This window comes from Microtus ochrogaster, linkage group LG1, assembly GCF_000317375.1.
Source record: "Microtus ochrogaster isolate Prairie Vole_2 linkage group LG1, MicOch1.0, whole genome shotgun sequence".
Classification (NCBI taxonomy): domain Eukaryota; kingdom Metazoa; phylum Chordata; class Mammalia; order Rodentia; family Cricetidae; genus Microtus; species Microtus ochrogaster.
The window spans coordinates 7,184,005-7,197,185 of NC_022027.1; positions in this window are offsets into that span (position 1 = coordinate 7,184,005).

The following is a 13,181-nucleotide window of genomic DNA, read 5'->3' on the forward strand; positions in this document are numbered from 1 at the left end:
GGCTATACTGGCTTTTCATATGACCTGTGTCTTTAATATGGGACCTGGGTATCTGGGGCTAGATTTTTGGTTGTATCTTTTGATAAAAGCATTGGGTTCACAAGATCTGAGTCTCAAGGAAGGAAAGTGGGCAAGGAAGCTTGAGAGAGTTCTGGGGTTGTGGAGCCGAAGAGATAGTAGGTCTCTTACCTGTGTATATGGTGTGACTCTCTAAGTTGGGCAGCATGTAGGGTGGCAGGGGAAAGTTTTTAAATAAATGATAACAATTATTATTACTAATTATTATTATGAGGTCAGGCAGGTGGTGTGCATGCCTGGAGAGGATCCTAGGTCAGAAGGTAAGAGAGCAAGGTGAAGCTGGGTCAGTTCTCTTACCGAGGACTGGCTGCGTGAACTGGGCACTGTTTGAGGAGTTCTGGGTTTCTGTCCTGGAGTGTGTGGTGGGCTCTTGAGCATAGAATGGGGGAAGGACATAGCACTACCTAGTAGCAGCATCAGTGTGGGGTCATGATAGAGGCTGGTGGGGTCTTAGGTAGCCCACTGAGGTGAAAGGAGAGATTCTTACCAGTTTCAAGGTCAGTATGGGCTCTCGGGAAAGGTAGATGTTTTTTCTTGACACTCAACTTCTTTTTTCTTGTGAGGAGGCTGGGACAGGTTCTCTCTTCATAGCCCTGGCTGCCTTTGGATTCACTATGGAGACTAAACTAGCCTCAAACTCAAAGAGATTCGCCTGCCTCTGCTGGTATTAAAGACATGTAACACCATGCTCAACTTGGCAATCAACTTTTAATTCAATTAAACATGTTCTCTTTGTGTTTTTAGCTTCCATGACTTCTGATCTAATTGTCATTGTGTCCTTTCTCTGCTTGCCTTGGCCTGATGTGGTTCTGCTGCCCCTTTCATGAAGTGTCCATGAGATGTTTAGCTTTTTCTAATCTATTTTGGATGCTACCAATTTTCCTCAGAGAATTACTCTGGCTTAATTCTCCATGACTTTTACAAAAGTAAGACTATGTCCACATTTGTTTGAAGGATATTCATCTAATTATGTTTCATGACCTTGTTTCATATACTTTTCTGAAGTGTGACGTCTGTCTGACCTCTAGGGGCGCTCCTTCTCATGTTGTGCTCTAACCCTGCTGATGCTGTAAGAGTTTGTAAGTCAAAAGAATGCCCTTCCGTGTAGCTGTAGGAGGAGTAACTTGTCACACCAGTAAGCCACCACCTCATGGCAATATACAGATGAGTAGAAGTGTGGTAAGTCTCAAGTACTATCTTGTTTTGTTTATAAAAACTAGATATATAAAGTGTTTGTGTGTGTATGTGTGTGTATGTGTGTAATTTGAGAGTACCCAAGATTCTGATTACTCATGGGGTGTTGTTGCTGTGTTTTATTTATATTTTGGGCTTTATGATAATTTCCTGATTTAATTCTATGGAGTGTTTCTCAAAATTTTGCAGCATCCAGAGGCTCTATAAATAAGTTTTTTTTTTTTCAATTTTCCTACCAAAATTAGATTCCTAGGACTTATTCCTCTACCAGAATCTCCTTGTGTTAAATTCTTACACCATCACTGAACATATGTAAAAGCATACTCTTTCTTCTGATGGACTCTATGTAAACTCTGCAATGTAATACAAGTCAATAAATTTTCATGTTTTCTCTAAAAAAAAAAAAGAATGCACTTCCAATGGTAGTTGGTAACCTCTCAGTGCTAGATATTTCCACTATTTTTTGATGACGTAGAAATCTCTTCCCTTCATTCCTATTGAATGGCTGGAACATTCAACCCATCAAAGATGGTGTAGGACCTTTGATCTCCTTTTTTCATTATTCCTGATATTGGAAAGCCATATCTATTTTGGAAGATGCTTTTGTCCAAAGCACTTTTATTCTGGTATAAGTCAGGGACTTCAGACTCAAGTTCAGACACTTTAATTGGGACTTAACTTCATACACAGAAGCAACTCTCACTATGACAGGCTCACTTCTGGAGCACCCCCCACATACACTACTTTGGTTGTGTATTTGTGGCAGTTTGAATGCACTTGCCTCATAAGCTCATGGGGTGTGGTACTCTATTATGAGGTGTGGCTTTGTTGGAGTAGGTATGGCCTTGTTCGGGGAAGTATATCGCTGTAGGGCTTTGAGGTCTCCAATGCTCAGGCTACATATGGTGTCACAGATCACTTCCTGTTGCCTGCGGGTCAAGATGTAGGACTCGCAGTTTCTTCTCTAACTCTCTGTCTCCTGCATGCCACCATGTCACACTTGGATGGTAATGAACTAAATCTCTGAACATGTAAGTCACCCCAATTAAATGTTTTTCCTTTATGAGAGTTGCCACGGCTATGGTGTCTCTTCACAACAATAGAAATCCTGACTAAGACATTATTCTATGTTCTACTCTTTTCTGTTGAGGAAGTGGTTACTGAGTTCCAGTGAGACACAGACAAGGGAAACATCATCTTCTCACTGCCACAGGACAAGGGCTGCTGTTCAAAAAGTCCTACCATTGGGTTCCTTTCATTGGATCGAGTTCTTTGGGTGCTGTATGTAATTGTAGAGGCATCATGAGACGAGACAACCTGTCAGCCGAGACCCCAGAAAGGATTCAGATTCACCAGGGGGAGTCACAGGGACTGAGCTTAATGAGAGAAGGAAACATGAGCCTTCCAGGTTGAGGAAACTAAAGCAGGCTGCTTTTCAAAGCGGGGAGGTATGAGAAGAGCCAGGACAGCTGGCACAGCTGCTGCTAGAGACGGAAATGCCACCAGATGTCAAATGGTGTAAGTTGCTTTAGGGGTTGCCAAGGAGACAAGGCTAGCTCTAAATCCTCTGCGATGATTAAATACAGCTGAAGGAAGCTTGAGGCCGAGACCAACACGTGTCATGTTTCATGCAGGTGAAATGACCAAGGGCCAGGCACAGGTCAAGGAGCCCAGGGATGTAGTGTATGTAGACATTGTCAACAGTAACAGTTAGAAGCTCAGAAACATAGCCAAAGACCCATTGCATGTTGCAGCTTGAATTCTCTAAGGCTTCATCCATCTGGCAGGGAGCATGATCAAACATCAGAAACCTTACAGTCACTAAAGCTGTATCTCAAGATGCTCATGTTCATCTCCGTTTGACACTACTGGAGCCTGGGATGTGAGGACCACAAGGAGATAACGCTCCTGGGCTCACAAACCGAATGTGACTTAAGAGGGATTGCAGACTGAAGTAGTTCCGGTGTTGGTTGAGCCGCTCAGCACTGCACATCAGATCTCTAACTAAAGTCCAGCATGAGTAATTGTGTCTCTTCTTTTCTTGGTCAAGCCATATACCATCCCAGAAAGTTAACTTCATTAGCTAATTGTGTATACAATTTTTCTACATATACTTCATAGGATGTTCCAGGGTCTCTGAAATAACTCGGGAAAAGTAGGCCATAGAATCAATGCATCCCAGCTTCGGATGCATGGTTTTCCTTCTGTGCAATGCGATGAGCCACAATTAGATAAAAGCATCCTGTTCATTTTTAGTCCCTGTTGGCACCACTAATTATTATTAGTTTCTATTGACTTGTATTCAATTGTAGGAAAGAAAAGCATCTAGTCGGTTGGCCCCAAAAAGAAATGAAGATAATGGAAAAGGAAGAATATGCAGAGGCAATTTGGGGCCAGCTGTTCTGAATTTGAAATCCTTGAGTGTGGGAACCAAAGCTTTGCAGTTACTGAAGTCTCGGGTTTCAGGCTATTAGAGCAGAATGCATGTGTGGACTTCAAACAACCAGAGAAGTCTATACAGGGAATTAGGATTACGCCCCGATGTCTGCAACCCTGGAGATGGCAAGTTCCCAGAGCACAACTGTTGCTTCTTAAGTAATTCTCAGAAGGACTTGAGTTTAGGCATTTCTTTTCTTTTCTATTTTTTCTGAAAAGAGTCAGTGCTTTTAACATTAAGAAAGAAAAATTGTAGTTGAAAAAGTGCAGGATGAAGAGGAATGTTAAAAATGGAAAAAATCAGCCAAAGTTAAACTTCCACCGTGTGATCAAAGCAGAAAGCCGTTTAAAACCTTTTATGCTGCACTCCTAGGTCATCTGAATGCCAAGGCCAAGTCCAAGCAATTTTTCAATACCATTTCATAAGATGTCCCTCCCATTTCCTTCTGTATTTGCAAGAACTTAAACCCAAACTGTGGTTTTTACCAAATAAGGACGTCAAGGCCGGCCACTCAAGTTGAACAAACTGATAGACAGGCACAGGTGGCCAGTCATCTGCAGATGCCTGTCATGTGCATATCTCCAGGTCTGGGCCCCAGCCAGGGAGGGAGGGGAAGTGTCTCAGTAAGTCTCATTTTATGGTACTGCCTTGGGTCTGGCTAGATGTGAAGGTGTTGGTCAAAGTGACTCTTCCAGAAGATGCGATTGAAAATATTTGGCAATTGTGGTGGTTTGAATGAAAATGACCCTCATAGGCTCACAGGACTGGCACTGTTATGAAGTGTGGCCTTGTTGGAGTAGGTGTGGCCTTGTTGGAGGAAGTGCATCACTGGGGATAGACTTTGAGGTTTCAGATGCTCAAGCCAGACCCATGTCCAGTGTCACTCGCTTCCTGCTGCCTGCTGATCTGGATGGAGACCTCTCAGCCACCTCTCCAGAACCATGCCTGCCTGCCTGATGCCAGGATGACAATGGACTAAACCTCTGAAGTGTAGGCCAGGTAAAAGAGTTGCTGTGGTCATAGTGTCTCTTCACAGCAACAGAAACCCAACTAACTAAGCCAGCAGTGGGTAAGCAGGTCCTCAATTTCCTAATGCGTTGAGTTTGGTCAGCAAATCCAGCCATCACTTTCCTTAGCTGTGATGCAGAGTGAACTTTCTGTGTGTGGTGGGAGCAGGTGCCTCTGTACTCACGCATGTGTTCAGTGTTGTATGGAAGGGAACCTGTTTCGGGAAACTAACAAGCAGGCCCAAAACCATACTTATACTTAGTTTGCACATTCACTGAGGGAGAGAGGACAGAAAGGAAACAGAAAGCAGGCAGGTGCTTACCACATCAGGGGTGACTCAGGAGAGCTGCGCAATGCAGTTTTCAGTGTAGGCAACAGGAATGTCAAAGGTCCTCAGTAAGGGATGCACACAGAGTAAATGTGGGTTAGATCAGTGGTTCACACAAATCAGCTCATTCTGTATTCATTGGGGCCCCGACCATGGAAGATTTGATTCCAAAGGTCGGGGTGCGGGTAGGATCAAGGAGCCTGTGTTTGTAACTGGATGCCCTGGTGTTGGTGATGTTGCTGGTCCAGACTCCATATTCTGAGAAGCCCTCATTCTGAGGAGAAACAAGTTCGAAGTTCGGGTGGAGTCAGAAAACCAGAGACACTAGAGAGCATATGCTGTGCATTCAAAGTTTAGATTTTGTCGAATGAAGCTCAAAACTGTTAGTATGATTGCCTGGGGCTTTGTGGTGAGTGGCCCACAGCAGAGAAACAGATGCTAAGTAGGAGGCAGTGGTCTGGCCCATGGCAAGGGTGGACTCTGCGGTAACAGCAGAGACGGCGGGTTGGTGTTACCTTTCAGTAATAACAGTATCGGGGTTCCCTTGTGTGTGGGATCCAGCGTGTGTGGGAACGGAGAGTTGTGGATGACGACCCTCACGGCAGTGGTGCTCAGCCTGTGAGTCTCAACTCCTCCACGGGGGGCCACATATCAGATATCCTGCATGTCAGAGGTTTACATTGCTATTCATATCAGTAGTAAGATTACAGTTATGAAGAAAAAATGAAACAATTTTATGGTTGGGGGTCACCACAACACGAGGAACTGTTTTAACGGGTTGCAGCTTCAGGAAGGTTGGGAACCACTGCTCGATGGGGTCTGGACAGCCTGCCGTTGATGGCGTGGCCAAGGACTATGTGGTACTTAGGAACACCACAGAGTGAACATGAGAAGGTGTGTGGCAGGGACTATAGGGGATGGTTTGTATTGCTCCCCTAGCTATCTACAGATGGACAACTGGACTTCTGATGCACACGACATGACAGGCCTGGGCTGGCCCTCTCTGACTCCCCTGCCTGCAGATCTAGGACTTTCTAGGGAGCTCTGACTGACATGCCAGTCTTCCCCACATGGCTGAAGGATGGGAACCTGGCTGGACCAGCTCTGAGCTTTTGCCCGAGTCATCTCCCCCACATAGTAGCACACACTATCAGGACTCACTAATACCTTGTTTGCTTTTGTTTTTGACACAGTCTCACTTCTTCATCCAGGCTAGCCTTGAATTTTCTGTGTATCCCAGACTGACACTGAACTTTTAACCCTCCAGTCCCAGCTTCCTGAGTATCAGAATTACATCCCTGGCCTAGAAATCACTAGTTTGGTGGGCGCTTCTAAAAGTCACCATTGATGGTTACTGGAGTCAAGTTTAAGTGAGATGGTATGACAAAGGGGAAACAAGCATAGCCCTTCTGTAAAAGCCAGCGCTCTATCTTTGTTCCCCTTGGGGGTATATTGCTTAACTCTGCTGCATCTATATGTGTTGGTTTGTTTGTTTTTCATTTGAAGACAGAGTTAACACCAGTGTACAACCTTTGAGAGATGAAATGAGTGAAAGCATTGGGAGAACGTGTTCATCTAACGGTCTGTTTGGAAGGGCCATTCCATTTTTATTAGTCTCCATTCAGATGCTGTAAAAGCGCTTGGTGAATGGCTAACCACTCTGTAACTGGAAGGTGTGGCCGGGAGCTCCTAAGGTTTCCAGTCCAGTGCAGGCCTCCTGACTTGACCGTTCTGGGTCTCACAGCTCACCCGTGAATTGTCAGACAAATTGTCTGGTCAAATTGCATTTCTGCCACAGGTAATGAATTATTCTCTTTCTTTTTCTGAGGGTGGAACAAGACCATCTTGGGTTTCACATTCCTCTGCTGCAGCCAAGATGTTTCCTGAGGGCTGTGGGAGGAGTTGGTTCTCAGTGCAAGGAAGTCTGGTATTCGAATGGCTGTGGCATTCCAGGGAGCAATCCACTAAATTAACACAAGAGCTGCGGTGGAGGGTGTGCACAATTCTTCTGGTTCAACTGCAAAAATTCTGGATGTGATTTATTCAAATCTGCAAATAATTGTGGGATTTGATTTATAAGGGAAATATAGTAGCATATGAAGCCTCATTGGATTTGAGAAATGAAGAGATCACAGAAGCTATGTGTTCTCTCTGTGTTCTAGAGGATTCAAGCCTGGGTGGTAAATGCAGGAAGACCCTCAGAGAAGGTTACCGCTCCCGTGACCCCCAAGGATGTCAGCCTGCACTAAAGAACCTTCTGAGACACTCATCTCCTCTGGCTAACTCACCTACTGGAGGGCACCGTGGATACCTATGTTCCACCCTCTTGATAAATCACCTCTCCATGACTTAGCCTGTGCTCCTGGAGACAGTTATATCCAGCTCCTTCCATGCTGTTTGTCACCCTTGCCTCGGTCCTGTGCATTAAGGACCAGCTCCCCACTGTAACCAAGTAGACAACTCAGAGGCTGAAACACTTACTCAAGGTCCATGGCTGGCAAGAGACGGAGCAGGCTTTGCTTCTGATTTTCAAACCCTTCAGAGGAATGAAAAGAGAAAGGGAAGGATCTCTCATCTGTCTTCCTCTAGTTTGCTCCGTTAGAAGAAATGATCCCAAACCATGCTGTCTGACAATTCTGAAACCTCTCCGGAGGTTTACAGTACTGGGGAGCATGTGACCCGACAGGTCACTGTTTTGATTGTATCAGGTTCAATGCCAGCCCACCTTTTAATAACAATGAAGGTCCTTTGTGCAGTTATAAAGCACAAAATCTTTTACTATCCAAATCTGGGTATCTTTGGTCCCTCTTCTGACTTCCTTCCCTTAAAAAAAGAATTTTCTTTCTTTTTGTCTTTTCTTTTTCTTTTTTTTTCTTTTGATTTTGAGACAGGGTTTCTCTGTGTAGCCCTGGGTGTCCTGGAACTTACTCTGTAGACCAGGCTGGCCTTAAACTCAGAGATCAGCTTGTATCTGCCTATGAAGTGCTGGGATTAAAGGCGTGCACTACCGCTGCCTGGCGCAAAATGGAATGTTAATGATTTTCATATAAAATTATACATATGGCATTTATAGGCATAAACTAATGAAAAAGAAAAAGAAATGCATGCAGGGATGGGGAAGAGTCGCTTTCATTTGCTCTCACCTTATGGCTGACATACTTAGCCTTCCTTTCCGGCATTGGCATAGGGATGTGGTCCAAGTGTACCTATGTATAGCTCTTCTGGGAAGTTACATTCAAAGCATCCATGACTGTTTTCATCTCACGCATGTATGATATGACTAAAGTAGCATGCATTGCTATGTCATCTTCTCAGTCCCCTTTGATCATGAAGGTAAGCGCTACTCCAGAAGCAGGTTTCTCCTTCAGGTTCTGCCCCCACGTTCCTCAGGTGTGGTCCTGGGCCTGGTTCTAGCTGCAAGCAATTGGTTACTAGTGTGTACAGAAATTGACAGCAATCAATGAGCAAGTCTCAAGAACATTTTCATGGTGGTGACATTCCATGTGCCATTTTGGCCTGGGTCACATTGGGCTGTTTGACAAGCAGAGGTTTTGGCCTTATGGCTTGAAAAAGGCCCATCCGATAGTGATCAAAGGTCAGTTACTGGGCCGTTGAAGGAAAGTCTGTGCAGGCTGACACCTCTTGCCATCAGGCAGAGAGGTCCAGTCCCGAGACTCAGAGGTGCCGAGTTCTCTGCCCAGTGGGAGAAGTTAGAGAATAAGACAACATTATGCCTATATTTCTCCCCACAAGAAGACTGCAGAAAAGGAAAGACCAACCCAAAATCTCAATTTTCTCACTGTTTTAGGTAGATTAATTTACTTATTTTAAAATATGTACTCCTTCTTTAACATTTAAGTTAAATGTTATATATAAAAACATACATAAAAAGGTGGCTCACGTGCACAAAGTAGGGCAGTCCCCCAAGTCAGTTACTCTCCTCCTCTGGTGAATGACACCAAGACAAGACTTTTCTGAATCTGTTGTCCACTCCAGGAAGCTCACATGACAGCCATAGGCATACTGTAGTGGTTGCCAACATGACTATATCTGGAATAGGCTAAAACCCAAACAGCCGGACCCACCTGCAAGGGATTTTTTTTTTTTTTTTTTAGCAGATCATTTGAGGTGGGAAGGTTCATTCTAAGCCTAGGCCACCTTCTGGTGGCAGCCGACTGGCAAGGACATGGAAGAAAAACACTTCTGCTGTTGGCCTGCTTGCCTTCACTGTCTCTGGCAAGTTCATCTACCTTGTTGCTAAGTTATCCCTTTGCTGGTGTTAGAACCCGCTTCTTTGGGATTCTGACATATATTGAAGACCAATAGCTCCCTAGTAATTCCCCCTAACTCTTGCCCTAGACTGAGACACCTGGGACACCCAGGCTTGTGGACAGAACACCTTCTGAGTGATTACAGCATCAGCTTGTATTCTTGATAGGGCATTTAGACACCCAATATATAAAGGGCGAAGGGTGTTGAGGGAGGGTTTGCTCCAAGCCTCCTTGTACTAATGTAATTGTGCCATGTCACCAGCTCCTTTCCCCTTCTGCTGTGACCAGTTTGTCCAGGGTCTCCTGCTCTTCTTCCCTCCAGGTGTGACAGGTACAAAATTCTTCTTTTTAGGAGAACACAGTCCTGGTAGTTTTATATTGACGAATCAACTCTCCAATCACCCTGAGTAAAGTCATATCCCGAGGTATTGGGGCATTAAGACTTCAACAACTAAAACTGAAGGGGACACAGCTTAACCCATAGCGCCATACTACACCAGTGAAAGAATCAGAGATGGGAAGGATGCTTAGCCTAGTGTGGTTGTCCCAAAGTCTATGGTCGATGGCTGGCTAAGTGACTTAGAGAAGGAGAAATGACATTAGTCTGGTGTCTCCACAGGATGATACATCTGTACATGAGTCCAAGGCAGAGGGTCAGAGCTGGGGCCTCCAACATCTGACTCTTGGACTTCCAAGTTCCTGGGCCAACACCTGCTAAAGGGCTCTGGGCTTGCTGAGCACTGCCAGCAGGGTCCTTGTTCTGCACCCCAGTTGGCACTGGATTCAGGCTGCAGAAATCACCTACACTCAGTAGTGTTTGGCAGATACATGTACTTTGTGAACTTGGGTCACACATTCGTATTCTTTATGACCTGGATTTCTTTTGTAATTGGCAATATATTATATGTATCTTTCTAACCAGATAAATACTTGTGAGATTAAGAGACTGAATAGAAGGGTCAGGGTAGGGGCAAGTAAGTATTCATGGAATTTGTGTGTCTAGTTACATAGACACGTGTATATAAATACATATACACAAATATATTCAATCAAGTTACATATATCCAGGTCTCCTAGTTATATATCCAATATAAAAAAAGCAAATGCATACACTTATACCAGAATTTAAGAATGATATTTCTCAAATTATATAAACTACACCATAATACATGTTACCTGTAAAAGTAATGTAAGAATAAATTATTATTTTTTCTATAGAAACTACAAATAATACATTTTCCCAGAAGTACACAAAATAATATATTTGTGAACATCTCTGATTATGATATTTGGAAAAATACCTAAAAATATAACTATGTTGTCAAAAGCCTGGAGATTGGGTGCAATGTCAGCAGATCTCAATCCAAAGCCTGAACCACACTGTGTTCTTTGAAACAGTGCTACATATAGTGTCCTTGATTGGCACAACTTGGGTCTTTATTCTTTTTCTGTCTGTGCCCTTTTGCTTAGCTAATGAAGGATCTCATTGGGCATGTCTTGACTTCAAGTGAACCTGAGTTGTGCTGGCCACAGTCTGCTACTTCTCACTTGGCTATGACTCTTCTGGGACATTCATCTGCCCTTTCTTTACTTTGTTTTGTTTGTTTGCAGACACCAAAAATATATCATCATTGTGCTCTCAATTTCTGTGAGCAGAATGTTTTAAGATTCCAGTCATGAGGGCGATTATAACCATTTCTCTTTCTGTCTCACTTATTTCAGTTATTACCATGCCCCAAAGGTCATTCACTGCAGCTGGCTCAGTAACAGGACTTCTGTGTTTTTAGGGCTAGAATCTAGTTCAGTGTATAGAAATGCCATCTTTTTTTTTTTTTGTCTAAAAGTCCTCTGATGAACATTTATAACTGTCTCACATCTGGCTTTTATAGTGTCTTCAGGTTACATGGGAATGGCTGTCTTTTTAATACATGTAAATGGGTTAAAGTATTACATTACACCCCAAATGTTAAAAAATATATTTTACAAATGTATATGACATGTCATTTTTTCATGTTTCAAAATTTTTATACTTTGGTAATATATAGTTGATTCCACAGCCTTGTAAAATAGATAATTCAAAAGTTTTTAGGTTTTGCTATTTATTTTTAAAAAGTCATTTTATTTCTTCGTTGTCATCATATGTTGAACAGAAATGTGGACAAAATGTCCTAACAGATTTTCATGACTTACTTTTGCACCGTAATCTCTTTGAGCTATGTGGCTGTTTGCTAAATAGAGCCTCTACTCCAAGAAGGGGTCACTGGATGCCACTCTGTTATCTGGACGACCCCAGGCCCATCTGCCAGACCAGGTGCTGTGAAATAGGAAACTAAACCTGGGGTAACATCCAACCTTTGTCATGACTGGAAAGCTTGTGTTTGTTCAAACATAGTGAAGCAGAGGTCTTGTAGAATGTGCACTGAGGGACAGAATGCTGATCCCACTGAATAAATTATGCAGGTCAGTTCTCCACAGAGGACCCAATAGGGAGCATCCTGTGAGAATTTGGGGCAGTGGAGGGAACATCTCAAAAGAGTGGAGTGAGGAGGCCTGCTCTTTTCTGAAGGGAAATTGAGGAGTAGATCTGGGGAGAGGGGAGGTTGCAGGGGGAACTGGGAGGAGCAGAGGGAGGGGAAACTGTGGCCAGAATGTATTGTATAAAAGAAGAGTACATTTTTAGAAAGTGGAATTTGTGTTCTGAGGTTTGGGGTGTGTAGAATTTTGTGCATTTATGTGTGTGAACATATCTAGCTATATAAATATGATACATGTAGATCATATATATCTCTAACCACATGTAGAGATACACCATTATGGCTTTATTTCTAGAAAAATTACCCAACTCATGAGAACTAAATGTTTTTAGACTTCTTTCAACATCTAGTTGAGCCTTTGGCTCTAGAGGAATTTTCCACAAATGGTAGATGAGTGAGTGCAAGGGCAATTTCACTTGGGCACGAAGAATATATCAAGTCTGGAGAGTTTATGTGATCTGTGCATATAGCTGAAGGAGGCTCTTCTGTGAGCAGAGGATGAGGAAGATCTGGCAATGGTAGCCTAGCCTGCGGTGTGATGTTCTTGCCTTGCTACTGAGTTACTGCTTCCTAACAGTTCTCAATCGGCTCAATGACCAAAGACACCCACACGTCACCACCTGTGTGTTCTGTCGCACGTTGGAAAGATCTGTTCCTGGGTTATCATGGCAGATAGCTTTATGCTTTTTTTATTGGTTTGGTTGAGTAGACATATACAGTCCCACATAAGCATATGGATGCACACACTCAAATGCAAGGTTTGAGATCGCCATGGATCCCTTTGGCCTGACTTATTTCACAGACTAAAGTACAGCGCCAAATAACTTTTCATTAATCGTGAGCATTCCCTTGCTTTCTCTAATAAGTCAAAGGCATTAAAAAGGGGGGTGGAGAGATGGCTCAGTGATTAAGAGCACTTGCTGAACAATTGTGTATAGGAATTCTGATACAAACACCGTGGATCTACAGAGATCTCAAACCTAGCATGTGAGTGTGTGCACACAAGTGTTCAGAAGAGCCTCCCCAGGTTCATGGAGAGATACTGCCTCAAAGAAATGGCAAAGAGTGATAGAGGAATGTTGGGGAATATTATTTTAAGGCGTGTCGCTTTTGTTTTTGTTTAATTCTGTGAAACCGTGTTACTGTGTTTGTCCAAAACACCCAATGATCTAATAAAGAGCGGAACGACCAATAGTAAGGCAGGAGAAAGAAATAGGTGGGGCTCGCAGGCAGAGATGATAACTATGAGGAGAAAGCTGGGAGGAGAAGGATCTGGGAACAAGAGAGAATGAGTAGGACTTCAGGGGCCAGCTACCCAGCTACCCAGCTAC